The sequence below is a fragment of the Lissotriton helveticus genome, chromosome 10, assembly GCF_964261635.1.
Source record: "Lissotriton helveticus chromosome 10, aLisHel1.1, whole genome shotgun sequence".
Classification (NCBI taxonomy): domain Eukaryota; kingdom Metazoa; phylum Chordata; class Amphibia; order Caudata; family Salamandridae; genus Lissotriton; species Lissotriton helveticus.
In genome coordinates this window covers 551,826,198-551,848,614 of record NC_136071.1, presented here as the reverse complement: position 1 = coordinate 551,848,614, position 22,417 = coordinate 551,826,198, and the positions used below count along the sequence as shown (strand labels likewise).

At 48.5% G+C, this 22,417-nt stretch overlaps 1 long non-coding RNA gene across 1 annotated transcript in view; it reads right to left on the bottom strand.

The window, feature by feature from the left end:
- The window catches only part of LOC144785400 (uncharacterized), a 482,625-nt gene that overhangs the window by 315,334 nt on the left and 144,874 nt on the right, over window positions 1-22,417 (bottom strand). The window lies entirely within an intron of this gene.

The following is a 22,417-nucleotide window of genomic DNA, read 5'->3' as shown; positions in this document are numbered from 1 at the left end:
GTGGTACGATCTGCGGAGGATGGTCAAGCGCAAGATGGATGAGGACTACGCCACCGCTCATCACACTGGAGGTGGACCTTCCCACAGACCTGCACAATACCATCCCTGGGAGGAGAAAGTCATGGCCCTGCTACCACTGATGGGAGTTCACTGAATCAAAGGAGCCGTTGAGCCTGGTGAGTATCCAAACAACTCATGTAACATGGGGGGACTACCAGCAGTGCCCAACAGTATGGGTGGGGTGTGGGGGTGTGTGGCCATGACTCCCAGCAGTGCCCAACAATATGGGGGGTGTGGGGGTGTGTGGCCATGACTCCCAGCAGTGCCCAACAGAAGGGGGGGGTGTGGGGGTGTGGCCATGACTCCCAGCAGTGCCCAACAGTAGGGGGGTGCGGGGGTGTTTTGGGGGGTGTGGGGGTGTGTGACCATGACTCCCAGCGGTGCCCAACAGTAGGGGTGTGTGTGTGGGGGGCGTGGGGGTGTTTAGGGGCTTGTGGGGGGTGTGGCCATGACTCCCAGCAGTGCCCAACAGTATGGGTGGGGTGTGGGGGTGTGTGGCCATGACTCCCAGCAGTGCCCAACAGTATGGGGGGGTGGGGGGGGTGGCCATGACTCCCAGCAGTGCCCAACAGCATGGGGGGTGTAAGGGGAGTTGAAGAAGGCTGCAAGGGGGAGGGTGAGAGGGTGCAAGGTGTATGGTAGGAGGCAGCACTCAACCCATAAGGGCCAGGTACACACCCATGCACCATGCTCAATGCACAGGGAGTGTGAAAGTACTGACAAGATAGCTGACACTGGGCCCTGGTGTAGGCAGCACATGGAACTCCTGTGACCAGTGCAAACACTAACACCAGGACAAGTGCAGATATCTTGCACAGGAACTCATAACCACTATCATGGCAGCATGCTTCATGGGGGGACAGACACACCACGAGGGACGCACACTTGCCAATCACACTCAAACTGCTACCATGGCCTGTCACACACACCCCTTACAGAAACTGAGCCCCTGGGGACAGACAATGGAGTGCACCACTGTCACAATCGTCATGTAACAAAACGCAGTTTGGGCTTAGTGTCCACACTACTGTTTTCAATTTTCCCATCTGGTTGCAGATGTGTCAATAATGTATCAATGTTTCTGACATTCACAATTCACTTTGACATTTTCTTAATGTTGTATATGTGTGCCACTTCACTTGACAGCCAGTGTGTGTTATGTGCTAGCAACTGTATGGTCTGGGGATAGATGCCACTGTGAGGAGTTTCACTAAGGTGTCTGGCGATGGAGGGAGCCTCTGTACCAATCATATACTCACACACAGTCAACAGGTCAGATCTTTAGCCATCACCTCTCTCTGTTGCACACTCTGCCCCCAAATTCAAACATGGCCACGTGCAAATCTATCTATCCATGTGCCTCATGGAAAAAGTCTAGCCATAATTGTCAAGCCATGCATTCCCTGGACTAGTAACAAGATTCCTGCTACAACTTTCTGGCATTACTGCCGTCTTCAGCCATGCTTGTTTGTATACACATCTGTGTTTCACACAAGCCTGGCTGTATACAGCTGTGATGCCAGTGAGAGTTGATGCAAACTTGTTTCAGCTCCTGGGATGGCATCACATGGCTGTCCAGGCAAGACTGTTCCCATGTGGCACAGGCTAAAACAGATTTGAACATGTCCATCTCTGGCCTTGGGTGGCAGAGTGGGCAACTTGACGGTGATTGCTCAACACCTCTCCTGTAGACAGGCAGTGGCTCATCATTGTGACTGTAATTCAAGTTGTAGCCTGGTCTGTGACTTGGATCTTTGTATACAATGAGCATTGTGTCTCTTACAATTGCGCATTACTAGACTTATATATGTGCAGAGTTCTGTGGCATGTGACTCATGATGCATGCCATGATTAGAAATGCCCCCAATTTTTTGGTTGCTGATATGTATGATGTGGACAGGTGACTGATATATTGTTCATTTTCTCGTTGACAACAGCATGATCACCACAACCTGGAGGAGACACAGACACAGAACGGACAGAGGGACCCAGCAACAGTGCCACCAGCTTCGAGGAGTCGGAAGGAGGCAGTGGCACAGAGGGTGAGGGGAGTCAGGCGCCAGGACCTCATGAGCACGACACCTCCTACCATGCAGACGGCTCGGATTCTGACTCCCAGGAGGAGGGGGAATATGCAGCAATGCCATCTACTGCAACTATGTCTGTCCCCTTCTCCTCCAGACCCATCTCCACCCTCCCAGTTGTTAGGGGCCCTAGAGTCCGTTCTACCCCCGTGTCTCCTTTGTCCCCGGCACCGCAGCCCCTGCCCCTGTCTCGCTGCTGCCCTCAGTGCTGAGTCTGTTGACCTACTCCGGCTGATTCAAGTTGGTCAGGCGTCAATGCTGACTGTCCTCCATGGACAAACACAAATAATGACACAGTTGTTGTCATTCATGGAGGGCATGTCAGCTGACATGTCTGATCAACGTCGGAGTTTGGCGTCCATGGACTCAACACTCACGGCAGCGCTTGCCATCCTGCAGCATCAATCCCCCCCACTCCTTCTGACCCATCCACATCCCCCTCTCCCATCCCTGTCCACCATACACGCAGACGCACAAGATCACACACCCCAACAGAGACACCCAGCACACCCACACAGAAGTCTAAGCGCAGACCTCCATTCACCCAATCTCAGGGGGATGTAGGCACACTCACAGGGACAGGGGACACACATCACCCACCCACCCACAGGCACCATACACCTGACTCACAGTCCTCTACCTCCACTCCCATTGTGTCCCCGGGTTCAGGTGGTAGCCTGTCTGAACTGGCAGCAGTGTGCAGCGCTGAATATGTTGCAACCTTTTGCGCTGAACCTGCCACTGTGGAGGAATCCTCCCACCTGCACCCACTACACATACCCTTCCCTCTCCTGTCCCCGCGGTGCCGGACCCAGACTCAGATGATGCCCCCCATGGGTCCACGGACCTCTAATTCCAACATGTGCAGGCAAGTTTTGGGGTGACAGTCTCCACAAAGTCACCACTGTTATGGACTGTATTTTGGACTGGCCATTGGCCTTCTGTGAGCCTGGACTCATTTTCTTTTTTTTTTACATATTGAGGCTGAATAAAGCATTTTATTTTTCTGTCTGAACTATTGCATTTCAAGGAATTGCTTTAGGTGCTGCACCCACGCCCTATACTGTTGGGCACTGTTGGGCACTGTTGGGGGGTCCTCTGCACCCACTCCCTATACTGTTGGGCACTGTTGGGCACTGCTGGGAGTCCTCTGCACCCACCCCCTGTACCCTTGGGCACTGCTTGGGGTCCTCTGCACCCACCCCCTATACTGTTGGGCACTGTTGGGGGTCCTCTGCACCCACCCCCTATACTGTTGGGCACTGCTGGGAGCCCTCCGCACCCACCCCCTGTACCATTGGGCACTGCTGGGGGTCCTCTGCACCCACCCCTATACTGTTGGGCACTGTTGGGCACTGCTGGGAGTCCTCTGCACCCACCCCCTGTACCCTTGGGCACTGCTGGGGGTCCTCTGCACCCACCCCCTATACTGTTGGGCGCTGCCGGGGGTCCTCTGCACCCACCCCCTATACTGTTGGGCACTGTTGGGCACTGTTGGGGGTCCTCTGCACCCACCCCCTATACTGTTGGGCACTGTTGGGGGTCCTCTGCACCCACCCCCTATACTGTTGGGCACTGTTGGGCACTGCTGAGAGTCCTCTGCACCCACCCCCTGTACCCTTGGGCACTGCTGGGGGTCCTCTGCACCCACCCCTTATACTGTTGGGCACTGCTGGGGGTCCTCTGCACCGACCCCCTATACTGTTGGGCACTGTTGGGCACTGCTGGGGGTCCTCTGCACCCACCCCCTATACTGTTGGGCACTGTTGGGCACTGCTGGGAGTCCTCTGCACCCACCCCCTGCACCCTTGGGCACTGCTGGGGGTCCTCTGCACCCACCCCCTATACTGTTGGGCACTGTTGGGGGTCGTCTGCACCCACCCCCTATACTGTTGGGCACTGTTGGGGGTCCTCTGCACCCACCCCTTATACTGTTGGGCACTGCTGGGGGTCCTCTTCACCCACCCCCTATACTGTTGGGCACTGTTGGGCACTGTTGGGGGTCCTCTGCACCCACCCCCTATACTGTTGGGCAATGTTGGGCACTGTTGGGGGTCCCCTGCACCCACCCCCTATACTGTTGGGCACTGCTGGGGGTCCTCTGCACCCACCCCCTATACTGTTGGGCACTGTTGGGGGTCCTCTGCACCCACCCCCTGCACCCTTGGGCACTGCTGGGGGTCCTCTGCACCCACCCCCTATACTGTTGGGCACTGTTGGGGGTCCTCTGCACCCACCCCCTGTACCCTTGGGCACTGCTGGGGGTCCTCTGCACCCACCCCTTATACTGTTGGGCACTGCTGGGGGTCCTCTTCACCCACCCCCTATACTGTTGGGCACTGTTGGGCACTGTTGGGGGTCCTCTGCACCCACCCCCTATACTGTTGGGCAATGTTGGGCACTGTTGGGGTCCCCTGCACCCACCCCCTATACTGTTGGGCACTGCTGGGCACTGCTGGGAGTCCTCTGCACCCACCCCCTGTACCCTTGGGCACTGCTGGGGGTCCTCTGCACCCACCCCCTATACTGTTGGGCACGGCCGGGGGTCCTCTGCACCCACCCCCTATACTGTTGGGTACTGTTGGGCACTGCTGGGGGTCCTCTGCACCCACCCCCTATACTGCTGGGCACTGTTGGGCACTGCTGGGAGTCCTCTGCACCCACCCACTGTACCCACCCCCTATACTGTTGGGCACTGTTGGGCACTGCTGGGAGTCCTCTGCACCAACCCCCTGTACCCTTGGGCACTGCTGGGGGTCTTCTACACCCACCCCCTATACCCTTGGGCACTTTTGGGCACTGCTGGGGGTCCTCTGCACCCACCCCCTATACTGTCGGGCACTGCTGGGGGTCCTCTGCACCCACCCCCTATACTGTTGGGCACTGTTGGACACTGCTGGGGGTCCTCTGCCCCACCCCCTATACCCTTGGCCACTGTTGGGCACTGCTGGGGGTCCTCTGCACCTACCCCCTATACTGTTGGGCACTGCTGGGGGTCCTCTACACCCACCCCCTATACTGTTGGGCACTGCTAGGCACTGCTGGGGGTCCTCTGCACCCACCCCCCATACTGTTGGGCACTGTTGGGCACTGCTGGGGGTCATCTGCACCCACCCCCTATACTGTTGGGCACTGCTGGGCACTGCTGGGGGTCCTCTGCACCCACCCCTATACTGTTGGGCACTTCTGGGGGTCCTCTGCACCCACGCCCTACACTGTTGGGCACTGTTGGGCACTGCTGGGGGTCCTCTGCACCCACCCCCTATACTGTTGGGCACTGCTGGGGGTCTTTTCCAACCACCACTCAGATGTGATGAACCGTACCCCCATATTTCGGCGTGTGTGCAGCACGTTTCACTATTGCAATGGTGATATGCGCTAGTGTGTGACGCACCGTACCCCGAGCTTTCTGACGTGTGTGCGCCACGTATCACTATTGCAATGGTGATATGCTCTAGCGTGTGACGCACCGTACCCCGAGCTTTCTGACGACTGTGTGGCATGTATCACTATTGCAATGGTGACATGCGCTGGCGTGTTCCTCACTGTACAGGTATACTTCCGTTGTTGCGGTGTGTTGTACTCACCGTCTGCGCCGTCGTCGGTTTCTATGTACGAGGTCGTAGGCGTACAGGGCTCGGATGACACGGTCGATGGGGTTCATGTCGTGTATGTCGGGTACCGGGGTGCAGTTCGTGGTGGAATCTGGTTTTATGGCAGTTTCCAGCTCTCGTAGCAAAAGGGCCGTACGGAGTGTCGTCAACATGGATCGTACTTCCTGGTTCGGAAATGGCTGCATATTTACGTACGGACGTGGCGCACTGCGTCGGCCGGATTGAATTTGTATGTACTTTGTTGTTGTACGGTGTTTGGTACGAGTCGTACGGAGTGGCGCTTTGGGTTAGGATCGTACTTGCTAGTTCGTACGGGGACGTTGTAGGTGTACGATTTGTACGGGAAAAAGACTCCGTACAGCTAATCGGAGCGCTTTTTGCCGGATCGGAATCGACCCCCAGGTGTCCACCAGGTGAATTCCTACCAGTGGAAAGTTATATTAAATGTTGATTGAAGTTGCGTCTTTCAAGCCCACCTGCAAATATATATATATATATATATATATATATATAACTTCTAATTTGAGGTTCAGGGTAAAGTTAGGAGGAAAATAGCCATAGCCACACCTGGAACTCAGGTGTATATGCTCAAGCGCACTATATTTTTAGGTAACTATGATGTATGTACCTCAATACTAGGCCTGTAATTATCATGTAAATACAGGCACTGGTCCATACAGTTATGCAAAAGAAGAGAGGGTCCATCGAAACATCTTCATTTTCACTTCACTTCTTTCCTATTGCATATTGCGTGTACATGGATATAGAAAAGAACGAAATATCAAACATCATCAATTTAGCTTGTTATTTTCAATGTAAAGTTTAGAGCTCCTTCAGAAGAAATATCAATAATAATTTGCAGGACAGATTGGTGCAATCCATGCAGATCCCAAAAAATATCACCTTTTTCAAAACAGAAAACAAGTAGAAACAAATACTAAAAGTACCAGAAACTATTCACACAGCTCGGCCCTACTCAGATTGATAACTTTTATGTCAAAAGTTGTTCTTTATAACCATCCAGATTATTGTCCAGGTATTCCTAGAATACAGTTTCTTTGTCTCTTGACTTAAGCATAACCCTCTCCAAGGTTTGCAATTTTCTCTTTCTTTCCCCAATCCAATATTTGTTCCCAATTAGTAATGTTCCTTTTTCAGGTATGTTCTTGTCCAGTTAATGATTTCTTCAACCAAGGGCTCGCCTTTTTATTGAAATCTTTCAACAAAGTAATGCGTCAAAATGTAATGCATTGGCACAGAATAGATTAATTGTTCATGAAAACAGAGCTTTAGATTATTAGAAGACTACTGTGAGCAAGCACAAGACAAGAAGAATAAACATATTATAACACAGTAAGTGTGGAGGGTGACTAAAGTCAATCACATGCGCCTGCCCATCGAGATTAGTAGCAGTTTTGCTATTGAGTCAAGGGGCCAGCAGCAAACGACAAAATAAAGAAAATTACTAGAAAGGGGTAGTTGATGAGTTTTCTAGGTTGGTATAGCTAATAGCACGTTTTTCTTAATGGCTATCCATATTGGGGAATTATGATTCACTATCTTGACCCATGAGATCGCTGCTGAAGTAGGAAAGATGTATGATTGTTCTGAAAGTTTGGCATGTTGAGTATTCCCATGCATTACTTACGTTATAGTTTATTTATTTATTAATAGTCTTGGTTTCTTTGTTTTCAGAGAAAACTGGGATGTATATTTGTCTAATAAGAAAAATGGAGATTCCTGTGTAGGAAATGCTGGTCAGGAAACTCACAATATATGTAATCATCATTTTTATTGTGTCAACATGACCTCATTTTGGTGACAATGAGCCAAGCAGGTCCTTGATCCTACTAACTGTCTTTTTTCATTGTACCTAATGGGTTAATCTAGATTCTTCACAACCAGATTGCTAGATATTTCATTCTTGAATGCTGCCATTTTAGACATGTTCCACAGATCAAAGTGGAATTTTCTAAGCTTTTATGAGGCAGCACTTCAGGCTTATCTCTGTTAAAGGAGTACAGAGCAGCCAGATACCTTGCCAGTCAATGTTGTCAAGCAGGGCTTTGCTGCACATGCTCCTCCATAAAAACAGGGAGAATGAATGACCCTCGGCGGGTCTTGGGCTCAAAAATCCCACGGACCTGATAATTCTCGCCTAGGTGACTAATCCAATCATGGAGTCCCACTCTGCAACTCTGGGCAATAGCTTGCTTAATCTCCACAACGGCCCCCACAACGCTACGGATGCCTGGCCTCCACCTTGGGGGTGCCCAGGAGTGGACACCTCACAGGGAAAGCCAGGATGGGTTCCACAGCGGTATTCATACAAGCGCCTTGAGACCCTTGCGGGTGAGTAGTGCGCTATACAAGTATCAATTTACATTACATTACATTACATTGCCTCATCGTCCCTCCCTCGCTTCCCTTCCTTACAGAATTGAGGCATCCCTGCCTCGCCAGACACCCGTACCCACGTGATTTGTCACGTGGGGACTATATATAGCCCCCAGCCCCCTCATACCTCCTGTTTTTTTCAGTCTCACCATTGTGAGACGCGCGTCCCACGCGCTGGCCATTCTGCGGAGCTGCGGTCTTTTCTTCGGATTGGAGGGCTTCTCCCTCACTTGCTGTTGCCTACTGGGTCTGGCGACCCCGGCCTGGTGTGCGCGAGCCTTCCCCACCGCGTTTCTGGAGTTGCGGTGCACTTCTCGGCGGCTGGGCGGTCGCGTTCCGGATGACGGGGTCACCGGCCCTGAGTGGCTGGGGCTGTGGTTCCGGTACGGGTGACCGGAATGGGAGACGGCGGCTGGCGGATGTGCTGTGGCTTCTCGGCTGGCTGTTTCCAATGCTCCTTTACGGTAGGGGCCTCGTTTGAGGTCGTTTTTTATGCGTTTTTGAGTTTTTGTGATTGGTTTCTGTTTTTACGGGCTTCTTCATTGGTTGCCTCGTGCAATTTTGATACTATTGGTTGTCTCCCGGCTGGGGCTGTGTTACACGTTATTTGAGTGCTTGCCTCGGCTGTTCTACCTGTCAGTTGCAATATGGCTAAGCGGACTTCTAAGCGCTTAAGAGTTTTGTCTTCCTCTGATGATGATGGTTAGGTGCCTGTCCTGGCTCGTCGGACCAGGTCCCAGGTTCCGATGGATTCTTCTACCCTCCTGTCTGCTTCTGAGGTGCAGACCATGATTGAGGCTGCTGTGTCTCGTGCTCTGGAGGCGAGAGGTACTAAGACGAGGCCCAGGTCTTCTCGTGCTGCAGGGGGTCCGGTGGACTCTCCCTCTGAGGACCCCTCTTCTTCTTCGGACTCTGCCATGCCTTCCACGTCTGCGGGGAAGTTTGTGCGTAGGGAGGAGGTGCCTGCTATTCTCCAACACATCAGGGAGAACTTGGGATTTTCTCCTTTTACTGCTCCCGTGGAGTCTGAAGACATTTTTTCCCAATATGTTAAGCCTCCTGCGCTCGCTATGCCCTTTCATGGCCGCATCAAAGATTTGATATAGTGGGAATGGCGGGACCTTGAGCGCGCCTCTGTTCCTCGCTTTTTGCAGAAGCTTTATTCCCTGGAGGAGGGGGAGGTCTCTCTTCCTCACTCTGTGAAGGTGGATGCCATGTTGGCCACTCTTATTGGTCGCACTTCTATCAATCCTGAAGATTGTTCGCCTTCGTATGCCATGGATAAGAAGGTGGATGGTGCACTGCAGAAGGCCTTTTCCGCTGGTAATTTGTCTTTGCGTGCTGGCGTCTACTCGACGTATGTGTAAATGGATCCCCGCAAGGAGAACGTGTTTATGAGAAACACACACAGAACTTATAAAGATTTTTAAACAATAACTCAAAAGTGATCTGATATTGTTATTTATTCAACAATACTACACTTAAATCAATCAAGTATGTCAATCGACTTAGTGAATTAGTAAATAGCCCCAAGGCAGGGGGAGGGGGAAAGGAAAAGAGAAGTGCTCAAATAGCGGTGTAGAATAGAAACAAAGTACAAAAAATCGAGACAGTGACAATAAATTATATAAATCACACTTGAAATCAGTCCTATTTAACAAAGGCCTACACAATTGCGGCATCTATCATGTCATTAATAACATAGGGACATTTCAACGGACACAACCATAGCTTGAAATGATCAGGGAATTGTGCCGGGGTCCCAATTCAACAGAGAAGGTCGTCGACGTTTCGACCCCTATTCGTAGGCTACATTAGGTCCTTTAACCGGGGTCTTCATCAGGACGGGTACAGGGGAAGGGGATGGGGCAATCTTATTTCAACCTAAAAAATGTGACGCCACCAATGGAGTAGTATGGAGCGTCCAGGCGACTAATGTCCCAATTATGACTAGCGGCTCAAGCAGCGCACCAGATTCGCTACTAAGACGTTTCGACCCCTATTCGTAGGCTACATTAGGTCCTTTAACCGGGGTCTTCATCAGGACGGGTACAGGGGAAGGGGATGGGGCAATCTTATCTGCGAAATTCAAAAACCAAGTCAAATTAGTGCACTCATGGGAGCTAGATAGCTTCATTAATTCAAGCAAAACACTTTGATTATACTAAACTTAAACTATGGAGTCCGGGCCACAGGACAGCCTCTAAGACGTGGAAAAGTGAGATAAAGCGAGCGAAACATCATGCTTAAACTCACTGATATGAATCATACCCAAAGAGAGGTCAATCAACCAAATGCAACTCAAAGCAAAATTACAATAGACTTACTTCAACCTAAAAAATGTGACGCCACCAATGGAGTAGTATGGAGCGTCCAGGCGACTAATGTCCCAATTATGACTAGCGGCTCAAGCAGCGCACCAGCTATGGAATAAGATGTAACAGTATTACTGGACATCCCCAGCAGGGGGCACTACACATACACATAGGTGTCTTTTAGTTACACAAATGACTTACATTCGCTACTAAAAGACCAATCCACTTGTAGTTTGTGCTAATATGGTGTAGAACTGGAAATCATTCAGCTTCGGATTTAAATCACTGTTAAAAAAATATATATAAACACATATGTTATGTGTGTAATAAAACCATCGGTCATATACATTTGCCAAAACCCTTTCCGTCATGCCCAATGCGGCAAATCATACCTCGAAAAGAGCCATTCTATCTTGGGGTCTCTGGGTGATGAACAACGGCTTATCCGCCAAATATCGGGTTGGATGGCTGGAAAGAAAACCACCAATCCGTCAAAAATAATCGTATCTAGGTTGATCAGAGGGTTAAAACATATTCATTGAACTGAACCCTGTCACGTACCGTCTTGATTAAGCCAGCGATGTAGTCGGGCGTAGAGACAGGCACACGTGGGTGAGTCACAAAATATCACCACAGACCACGGGGAAACGGGGAAGAAACCTCCGGAAAACCTGAAGCCATACACAAAACCCGAGTCAGATAAAAGCCAAATGTCATGCGGAAAACCCCAATGTTAGTTGTATCCAAACGTGGACCCTAAACACAATCACTTACTTAGTCCCAAGGAAGATACGCTACACTCGAAATCAGCAAAACTCCGCTAGCAACTCCGCGAGGCTAAAGGGGGAGGGGCCATTCAAAGACTAATGTAGTCGAAATGGAAAAGTTACTCAGAATACGTCATTCATTTGGCTACATCAAAGCAAAGATTTCAAACTAGGGAGCCTGTGATTATTATAAAATGGCGATCGCATTTAAAGGTGTTTATGCTATATTACACCAGAAATTCAGATCAATTAAACCTTTCAAGGGTTAATTTAAATTGGAAGTGGTTACACTGTGACATGGGCAGCCGCCACTCAGAGGTCCGGTCATAAAGAAATTCAATGTTGAACATAATGTTAACCTGCATTGATATAAAAAATTTAACACACATTTAGCAGTACGGATGTTACAAGGGTGTGAACAGATCCTGACAAAGGCAAGCTCAATTCAGAGAATAGATCGTAAAGGAGATAAATCTGGAACACAGTACTACCCTGCATAGATATGGGTGAAAATACCATATACATTTAGCAATACAGAAGTTGCAGGGGTGTAGGCAGTCAGTTATTTCTGAAACGGTAAATTCGTGCACCTCCCAAACATAGGGGTGTAAACGAATAAGGACCAAGACTGCCAGGTATAGCATTAATAGGAAACAAAACTTCAGCGCGTACATATAACCATGATGGTGTAAACGGGTCCATTACAGTTGGCTAATCATAATTCGTGCACCTCCCAAGCATGGGGGTGTAGACGAAAAACAGTAATAAACAGACCTCGTCTCGCGCACTTGCCAGACATGGTAGTGTAAGCGAGTGCACTTAGAAACTCATCATAATGCTGCCAATTGTGCTAGACTGCTGTCAACCTCGTTCAACCCATTTTTTATCGAGTCCAGAAGGGACATCCATTTAGATTCACGTGTATTAAGAATAGCTTGCAGATTACCCCCTCTTCTTCCAAGAGAAACCTTTTCAATGGCCAACCATTTTAAGTCAGACACAATGTGTCCCGCAGTGTTCCAGTGATCTACCAAAGGGGCACCCAGTACCTTACATCGCAGTCTACTGCAGTGTGATGAAATGCGAGATTTAATCTTCTGTTGTGTCTGTCCCACATACAGTTTATTGCAGGGGCATACAATGATGTAGATTACACTACTTGTGTTACAATTAGTGTGATGTTTTAAGGTGTAGGTCTTGTTGCCATGTACCAACGTTTTCGTCTGAATAGTAGTGTCACATGCGGTGCATGTGCCACATCTAAAATGCCCTACCACTGGTGGCAGATTCCACAGGGTTGTGAGCGTGGGTGGGTTCAGTGGTTCCAAATACGAGTGTACCACCCTGTCACGAATATTCTTGGCCCTTTTAAAGGAGTGGAGGGGGAGATGCGGTTGTCCAATCTCATCTGCTATTAGTGACCAGTTCTTGTTAATGATTTTTTTCACTTCATTACTTTTTGTGGTGAAGGTAGTAACACAGATCATGCGGTTCGGCTCAGCTGACTCACAACAACCAGGATTAAGCAGACTGTCCCGTGGATTGTACCACGCTCGTTTCCTGGCGCGTTTCACCATACGTGCAGGATACCCACGAGATGTAAGGCGTTCATAAAGAATTTCTGATTCCTGCAGGTAGTTGGCTCGAGTGGAACAATTTCGTCTGACTCTAAGGAATTGTCCGATAGGTAAATTGTCTTTAAGCCCTCTGGGATGGTGGCTCCCATACTGTAACAGGGAGTTACGTTCTGTTGGTTTTCTGAACAAGGTAGTTTGCAGACGCTCATTCGCCACATAGATTGAGATATCTAAAAACGGTATCGTGGTATTGCTTGCTTCCATTGTAAATTGAATGTGGGGGTTACATAAGTTGAGCCACTCATGGAATTTGTTAAGTTGGTCCTGGTTGCCTTCCCAGATGCACAGCACATCGTCAATATACCTGACCCATAGGGCCAGCCTTTGTACAAATGGATTATTTACCGAGAAGATGAATTCTGTCTCAAAATGATCCATAAAAATAATGGCCAAGTTTGGAGCAAAGGTAGCCCCCATGGCCACGCCCTTCGTCTGCACATAGAATTTATCCTGGAAAATGAAAAAATTCTGTCTCATGGCGATGTTTAGCAACCCTCATCACATCCAAAGCATCTTGTTGAGGGATACTGGTGTACAGCGATATGATATCACACGTCACCAATAGTGTGGTTTTGGAATCAAAAGGTCTTTCATCAATTAGTTTGATAACTTGGGTGGTGTCGCGTAGATAGGTTTTGGTACTTAGGGCAATAGGCTTCAGAAAAAAGTCAATGTATTTACAAAGCGGTTCAAGAATGGATCCGCAGCCGGACACTATTGGGCGGCCAGGAGGGCTTTCCAAACTCTTATGTACCTTAGGCAAATTGATTCCAAAACCACACTATTGGTGACGTGTGATATCATATCGCTGTACACCAGTATCCCTCAACAAGATGCTTTGGATGTGATGAGGGTTGCTTTGGATAGCAGAACAGCTCCGGTTCAAGTCCCCACAGACTTCATAATTGAATTGCTAAACATCGCCATGAGACAGAATTTTTTCATTTTCCAGGATAAATTCTATGTGCAGACGAAGGGCGTGGCCATGGGGGCTACCTTTGCTCCAAACTTGGCCATTATTTTTATGGATCATTTTGAGACAGAATTCATCTTCTCGGTAAATAATCCATTTGTACAAAGGCTGGCCCTATGGGTCAGGTATATTGACGATGTGCTGTGCATCTGGGAAGGCAACCAGGACCAACTTAACAAATTCCATGAGTGGCTCAACTTATGTAACCCCCACATTCAATTTACAATGGAAGCAAGCAATACCACGATACCGTTTTTAGATATCTCAATCTATGTGGCGAATGAGCGTCTGCAAACTACCTTGTTCAGAAAACCAACAGAACGTAACTCCCTGTTACAGTATGGGAGCCACCATCCCAGAGGGCTTAAAGACAATTTACCTATCGGACAATTCCTTAGAGTCAGACGAAATTGTTCCACTCGAGCCAACTACCTGCAGGAATCAGAAATTCTTTATGAACGCCTTACATCTCGTGGGTATCCTGCACGTATGGTGAAACGCGCCAGGAAACGAGCGTGGTACAATCCACGGGACAGTCTGCTTAATCCTGGTTGTTGTGAGTCAGCTGAGCCGAACCGCATGATCTGTGTTACTACCTTCACCACAAAAAGTAATGAAGTGAAAAAAATCATTAACAAGAACTGGTCACTAATAGCAGATGAGATTGGACAACCGCATCTCCCCCTCCACTCCTTTAAAAGGGCCAAGAATATTCGTGACAGGGTGGTACACTCGTATTTGGAACCACTGAACCCACCCACGCTCACAACCCTGTGGAATCTGCCACCAGTGGTAGGGCATTTTAGATGTGGCACATGCACCGCATGTGACACTACTATTCAGACGAAAACGTTGGTACATGGTAACAAGACCTACACCTTAAAACATCACACTAATTGTAACACAAGTAGTGTAATCTACATCATTGTATGCCCCTGCAATAAACTGTATGTGGGACAGACACAACAGAAGATTAAATCTCGCATTTCATCACACTGCAGTAGACTGCGATGTAAGGTACTGGGTGCCCCTTTGGTAGATCACTGGAACACTGCGGGACACATTGTGTCTGACTTAAAATGGTTGGCCATTGAAAAGGTTTCTCTTGGAAGAAGAGGGGGTAATCTGCAAGCTATTCTTAATACACGTGAATCTAAATGGATGTCCCTTCTGGACTCGATAAAAAATGGGTTGAACGAGGTTGACAGCAGTCTAGCACAATTGGCAGCATTATGATGAGTTTCTAAGTGCACTCGCTTACACTACCATGTCTGGCAAGTGCGCGAGACGAGGTCTGTTTATTACTGTTTTTCGTCTACACCCCCATGCTTGGGAGGTGCACGAATTATGATTAGCCAACTGTAATGGACCCGTTTACACCATCATGGTTATATGTACGCGCTGAAGTTTTGTTTCCTATTAATGCTGTACCTGGCAGTCTTGGTCCTTATTCGTTTACACCCCTATGTTTGGGAGGTGCACGAATTTACCGTTTCAGAAATAACTGACTGCCTACACCCCTGCAACTTCTGTATTGCTAAATGTATATGGTATTTTCACCCATATCTATGCAGGGTAGTACTGTGTTCCAGATTTATCTCCTTTACGATCTATTCTCTGAATTGAGCTTGCCTTTGTCAGGATCTGTTCACACCCTTGTAACATCCGTACTGCTAAATGTGTGTTGAATTTTTTATATCAATGCAGGTTAACATTATGTTCAACATTGAATTTCTTTATGACCGGACCTCTGAGTGGCGGCTGCCCATGTCACAGTGTAACCACTTCCAATTTAAATTAACCCTTGAAAGGTTTAATTGATCTGAATTTCTGGTGTAATATAGCATAAACACCTTTAAATGCGATCGCCATTTTATAATAATCACAGGCTCCCTAGTTTGAAATCTTTGCTTTGATGTAGCCAAATGAATGACGTATTCTGAGTAACTTTTCCATTTCGACTACATTAGTCTTTGAATGGCCCCTCCCCCTTTAGCCTCGCGGAGTTGCTAGCGGAGTTTTGCTGATTTCGAGTGTAGCGTATCTTCCTTGGGACTAAGTAAGTGATTGTGTTTAGGGTCCACGTTTGGATACAACTAACATTGTGGTTTTCCGCATGACATTTGGCTTTTATCTGACTCGGGTTTTGTGTATGGCTTCAGGTTTTCCGGAGGTTTCTTCCCCGTTTCCCCGTGGTCTGTGGTGATATTTTGTGACTCACCCACGTGTGCCTGTCTCTACGCCCGACTACATCGCTGGCTTAATCAAGACGGTACGTGACAGGGTTCAGTTCAATGAATATGTTTTAACCCTCTGATCAACCTAGATACGATTATTTTTGACGGATTGGTGGTTTTCTTTCCAGCCATCCAACCCGATATTTGGCGGATAAGCCGTTGTTCATCACCCAGAGACCCCAAGATAGAATGGCTCTTTTCGAGGTATGATTTGCCGCATTGGGCATGACGGAAAGGGTTTTGGCAAATGTATTTGACCGATGGTTTTATTACACACATAACATATGTGTTTATATATATTTTTTTAACAGTGATTTAAATCCGAAGCTGAATGATTTCCAGTTCTACACCATATTAGCACAAACTACAAGCGGATTGGTCTTTTAGTAGCGAATGTAAGTCATTTGTGTAACTAAAAGACACCTATGTGTATGTGTAGTGCCCCCTGCTGGGGATGTCCAGTAATACTGTTACATCTTATTCCATAGCTGGTGCGCTGCTTGAGCCGCTAGTCATAATTGGGACATTAGTCGCCTGGACGCTCCATACTACTCCATTGGTGGCGTCACATTTTTTAGGTTGAAGTAAGTCTATTGTAATTTTGCTTTGAGTTGCATTTGGTTGATTGACCTCTCTTTGGGTATGATTCATATCAGTGAGTTTAAGCATGATGTTTCGCTCGCTTTATCTCACTTTTCCACGTCTTAGAGGCTGTCCTGTGGCCCGGACTCCATAGTTTAAGTTTAGTATAATCAAAGTGTTTTGCTTGAATTAATGAAGCTATCTAGCTCCCATGAGTGCACTAATTTGACTTGGTTTTTGAATTTCGCAGATAAGATTGCCCCATCCCCTTCCCCTGTACCCGTCCTGATGAAGACCCCGGTTAAAGGACCTAATGTAGCCTACGAATAGGGGTCGAAACGTCTTAGTAGCGAATCTGGTGCGCTGCTTGAGCCGCTAGTCATAATTGGGACATTAGTCGCCTGGACGCTCCATACTACTCCATTGGTGGCGTCACATTTTTTAGGTTGAAATAAGATTGCCCCATCCCCTTCCCCTGTACCCGTCCTGATGAAGACCCCGGTTAAAGGACCTAATGTAGCCTACGAATAGGGGTCGAAACGTCGACGACCTTCTCTGTTGAATTGGGACCCCGGCACAATTCCCTGATCATTTCAAGCTATGGTTGTGTCCGTTGAAATGTCCCTATGTTATTAATGACATGATAGATGCCGCAATTGTGTAGGCCTTTGTTAAATAGGACTGATTTCAAGTGTGATTTATATAATTTATTGTCACTGTCTCGATTTTTTGTACTTTGTTTCTATTCTACACCGCTATTTGAGCACTTCTCTTTTCCTTTCCCCCTCCCCCTGCCTTGGGGCTATTTACTAATTCACTAAGTCGATTGACATACTTGATTGATTTAAGTGTAGTATTGTTGAATAAATAACAATATCAGATCACTTTTGAGTTATTGTTTAAAAATCTTTATAAGTTCTGTGTGTGTTTCTCATAAACACGTTCTCCTTGCGGGGATCCATTTACACTTACCACAGTACACCCAGGTCCCCGCGACTATATGGGTTCAACCCCCTTTTGGTAATGTACTCGGCGTATGCGGCACAGTCTTTGGTGTCTGACTTTGGCAAAGTGGCCACTGCTATTCAGGAGGAGACGGACTGCTCGGGCTTGCTTGTCCACATAGAGCAACAGGCTAAGCTCTTGGCTGACGTCTCTTCGGATGTGCTTCGGTCTGCGGCCATGGCCTCTGGCTGCTTGGTATTGGCTCGTCGGAACTTGTGGATGCGTGACTGGAAGGCTGATTCTTCGGAGAAGTCCTCGCTCCTTAAGATCCCCTTTGATGGCAAGTTGCTCTTTGGTGGCCAGCTGGATAGTATGATCACTAAGGCCTTCAAGGACCGTAAGCATGCTCTGCCTTACAAGGGCAAGGCGCCTGCCTCTGGTTCTCGACGTTTTTGGAATCCGGCTCCTTCCTCCTCCGCATCCTTTCAATCTTCCCGCCAGTCCTCCAAGAACTTTTCTGCTCGTCAACGCCGGTTCAGGCCCGGGAAATCTTCGGCCTTGCCTGGTCCCAAGCTTCCAGCGGATACCTTCAAGAGGAAGTCCTGACGTCGACTGTGTTTCGGCCACAAGTCCTGTGGGCGGGAGGCTGATGTCTTTCCTGGACGCTTGTCGGCTGGATGTAAGGGATCTCTGGGCATTGACTATTATCAGGAGAGGCTATCTTATAGACTTTGTCGCCGTTCCACCCGGCTGGGGCACCATCCTTACTCCTATCCCCAAGTCTCCGACCAAGAGGGAGGCTCTGCTGGAGGGGGTTCGGGATCTTCTGTCGAAGAAGGCGATCGTTCCGGTCCCACTGGCACAGCGAGGTCTGGGATGTTATTCCATTTTGTTTCTGGTCCAGAAGGTGTCTGGGGGATTCCGTCCGGTTCTGGATCTGAAGAAGGTGAATGGTTGGGTTCGGACCGTCCACTTCTAAATGGTGACTTTACAGTCCATCATCCCGTTGGTGGGGGTCCCGGACTTCATGACGTCTATCGATATACAGGACGCCTACCTTTACGTTCCGGTGGCTCAGACTTCACAGCAGTTTCTTCGTTTTGTGATTGACAGCTTCCACTTCCAGTTTGCGGTTTTGCCATTCGGGCTGAAGTCCGCCCCTCGGGTCTTCACCAAGCTCTTGGCCCCTTTGGTGGCCCTGGTCCACTGTTGGGGGATTTTTCTGCATCCATATCTAGACGACTGGTTGGTTCATGCTCCCTCTTTCCAGTTGACTCTCGATCACACAGACATGGTGCTGGCCGTTTTAAGGGAGCACAGCTTTCTTGTCAATCTGAGCAAGTCGTTCCTTGTTCCATCCCAGGATCGTCTCTTCATTGGGGCCAGGTTTCGGACAGATTTGGGTGTGGTCACTCTGCCCGAGGCTCGGGTGGCCAAGATTCAAGCTCACATCCTGTCTCTTCTGTCCAGTCCGGTGCAGGTGGCGGCACGTTGGCTACAGGTTTGGGGGGATATGGCAGCCACGGTTTTTCTGGTTCCTTGGGCCTGATTTCATTTACACACTCTGATGGCTCATGTTCTGGTGCATTGGTCTCCCCATTGCCTTCCCCTCTCTTCTCCAACCCCGGTTTCCACTCAGATCAGGTTGTCTCTGGGTTGGTGGCTGGTTCGAGTAATTTGCTGAAGGGTGTCTCTCTCCTCCGGCTCCGGTTGTGGTGACCACCGATGCCAGCCTCTCGGGATGGGGGGCCTGGCTGGGGGTTCGTCAGTCCAGGGGCTTCTGGTCTCCCACTCAGAGCGGGATGTCGTCGAACTGGAGGGAGTTGGAAGCGGTCCGTTTGGCTCTGTTGGCCTTCTCCCGGTTTCTGCGGGGTTCCGTGGTCCTGATCAGGACGGACAACGTCACTGCCATGGCTTACGTCAACAGGCAGGGGGGGATGAGGTCCTCTTCTCTAGCCCTAGTAGCGAGACGGTTGTTTGTTTGGGCGGAATCTCATCTGTTGGCACTCTCGGCGATCCATATTCGGGGGGTGTCCAATTCCCGGGCGGATGCCCTCAGCAGGGCCATTCCGTCTTCTGTGGATTTCTGCCTTCGTCGGGAGTTGTTTGTGGCTCTGTCGATGTGTTGGGGTGTTCCGGTGGTGGACCGCTTTGCGGATGTGGGAAATGCCTTGGTGTCCCGGTTTGTCTCCCGCTGTCGGGAGGGGTCGGCCTGGGCGGTGGATGCTCTCTCCTGCCCTTGGCCCCGTGGGCTTCTGTATGTGTTTCCTCCTTTCCCCCTTCTTCTCCGCTTCCTGCTACCGGTCCGGTCCTCGGGGGCTTCTGTGATTCTGGTGGCTCCGGCGTGGCCTCGTGCCTCCTGGTTTCCTCTCCTGGTGTAGATGAGGTCGGAGGTGGAGTGGTTGCTGCCTCTGTCTCCTCCCCCTTTGGTCTTCCCGACATTGCAACGGGATGTTCTGGGCAGATGCGCTTGGCGGCTTGGAGGTTGAACGCTTAGGTCTTCTGCGACAAGGGGTTCCGATTGGTTTAACCTCTACTCTGCAGGCGGCTAGGCGCGCTTCGACCAACAAGTCTTATTTGCGTCACTGGCGTTCTTTCAGTCGTTGGTGTCTTGTCAAGGGTTTAGACCCTGCTACCTCTTCTTTTGTTTGAGGTGATGCTGTTTCTTCAGGAGGGTGCTGCCTTGGGCTTGATGGTGTCTTCCCTTCGTTTGCAGTGGGCGACCAGTAAGGCGTTTCGGAGCGCTTGGGGCAATCTCTCTGATTCTGAGGGGTTGGTCAGTCGCCTTTTTAAGGGTTTGTGTAAGGTTCTTCCTACCCCTCGGAGACATTTTCCGACCTGGGATCTGTCTCTGGTCTTGGACGCCTTGATGTCTTCTCCCTTTGAGCCGTTGCTTTCGGTGGATCTGCGCCTCTTGTCCTTCAAGATCTTCTTTTTAGTGGCCATTTCCTCTGCTCGCCGCCTGGGTGAACTGGGTGCTCTTTCTTCCAAGCACCCTTTTTGTCGGGTTTTTGATGACAGAATCGTGTTGCGGCCGATTCTTTCCTTTCGTCCTAAGGTGGATTCTCAGTTCCACAGAGATCAGGAGTTGGTTCTTCCTTCCTTTTTTGATTCTCCGTCCTCGGAGTCTGAGGTCCGGCTTCACTCTTTGGACGTTAGGAGGGCACTCCTAGTCTATTTGGAGCGGCTCGCTCCTTTCCGTCTCTCGGATTCCCTTTTTGTTAATTTTGGTCCTGTGAATCGAGGTTTGCGTCCTTCTACTCCTTCCTTTTTTTCAGTTCAAATAAATTTTATTAAGAGTCATAAAAATCACTGGTACAATTTAAGAGAGAAAATAAAACAAAAAATCCAATGCAAAGAAAAAATGATACAATAGAATAAATAAAATAGACATTCCAAGAGAAATAAACTGCAAATGTAACCAGCAATAGCAAAATATGCATCAATTGTTAATGTGTTGAAACACTAAAGAATGGTAAAATTATTGTTGACAGAAAATAGAGAAAACAATGAAAGGAACTCAAGGAGGTTTAGCGACTTCCTGTTGAAAAGGGGATTGAGGCAGAGAACGGAGAGCACAGGTATAAAAAAATGAGACAACTGGTTCCCACAGCTGTTTTCGTTTGGGAGCTAAAGTGAGTGGATAAACAAATGTTGTGTCTAACCTATGATTGTAACACACAGCATACCACCAAGCCTGATATGAGAGTTTAGTGAGATCTTTCCAAGCCTTAGTAATCTGTTAAAAAGCTACTGCAATGAGCAAGTCAATTATTTTTATGCTAAAAGTGCAATGATTCCAAATGGTGGAGATACTGCCTAAAAAAATATGAGATATGTGAAAAGGGTGTGTAGTGAAAAAGGTATTATTAATTTGAGACCACACTCTAACCCAAAATGTATGAACCGGGGTGCATTTGAAAAGCAGGTGCATCAAATCCGCATGGGGTGCAGAGCAAGTCCAACATGTATGTGATAAGTCAGGATATCTTTTACTAAGAATAAGTGGGGAAAGTAAGAGGCGATTATAAATGAAAAACAAAGTCTGAACAGTGTTTGCAGCCCTGGACGACTTCCGCAACCTTACCCACAGCCTATCCCATAGTTCAGCAGACCATGAGTGACCTATGTCTGCTTCCCATGCTTCCTCCACTTTAGTTTTTGTACGTGGTGATGTTGGAGCGTGTAGCAGAGAATAAATCGTGGATGCCCTAGTCCCTCTAAGAAGTAGAGTGCGCAATTGAGATATGAGAGGAGACTCCCGAGGTGATGTGGAAGGCAACAAGATGGACGAATTATATGCTAAGTGAAGTGCTTGTGATAACGTAAGATACTTAGCACGAAATGAAGAAGGAAAGCGGAAAGATGCCGCAGCTTCTGAAAAAGAAATAATACGAGATTGCTGGAAAAGTTGGTGGACCCATACAAGACCACGTTGTCTCCAAGACTTCCAGAAAAATGGTTTGTTGTTTATTAAAATCGATGAGTTATACCAAATAGGTTGGTCATAAAAGGAAGAAATTAAGGGGGGTGGCAGAATTTTAGAAGTGTATTTAAGGATCGGAGTAGAAATAGACTGTGGTGGGCGAAAGAAAGAAAGGTATTCCAGAAAAGAAAAGGGAGAAATATATGCCAATTCTAGTGATGTCCACAGAGGAGAGTATGTGGAAGAATCGCCAATCCATCTAGACGCTTGATTTAATAAAAAGGATTTGTGATACATTCGGAAAGTTTACTCCACCCTCCGCTTTCGGGCGGGCGCGTTAATTTAGAGATAGACATACAAGCCTTTTTGCGTCCCCATAG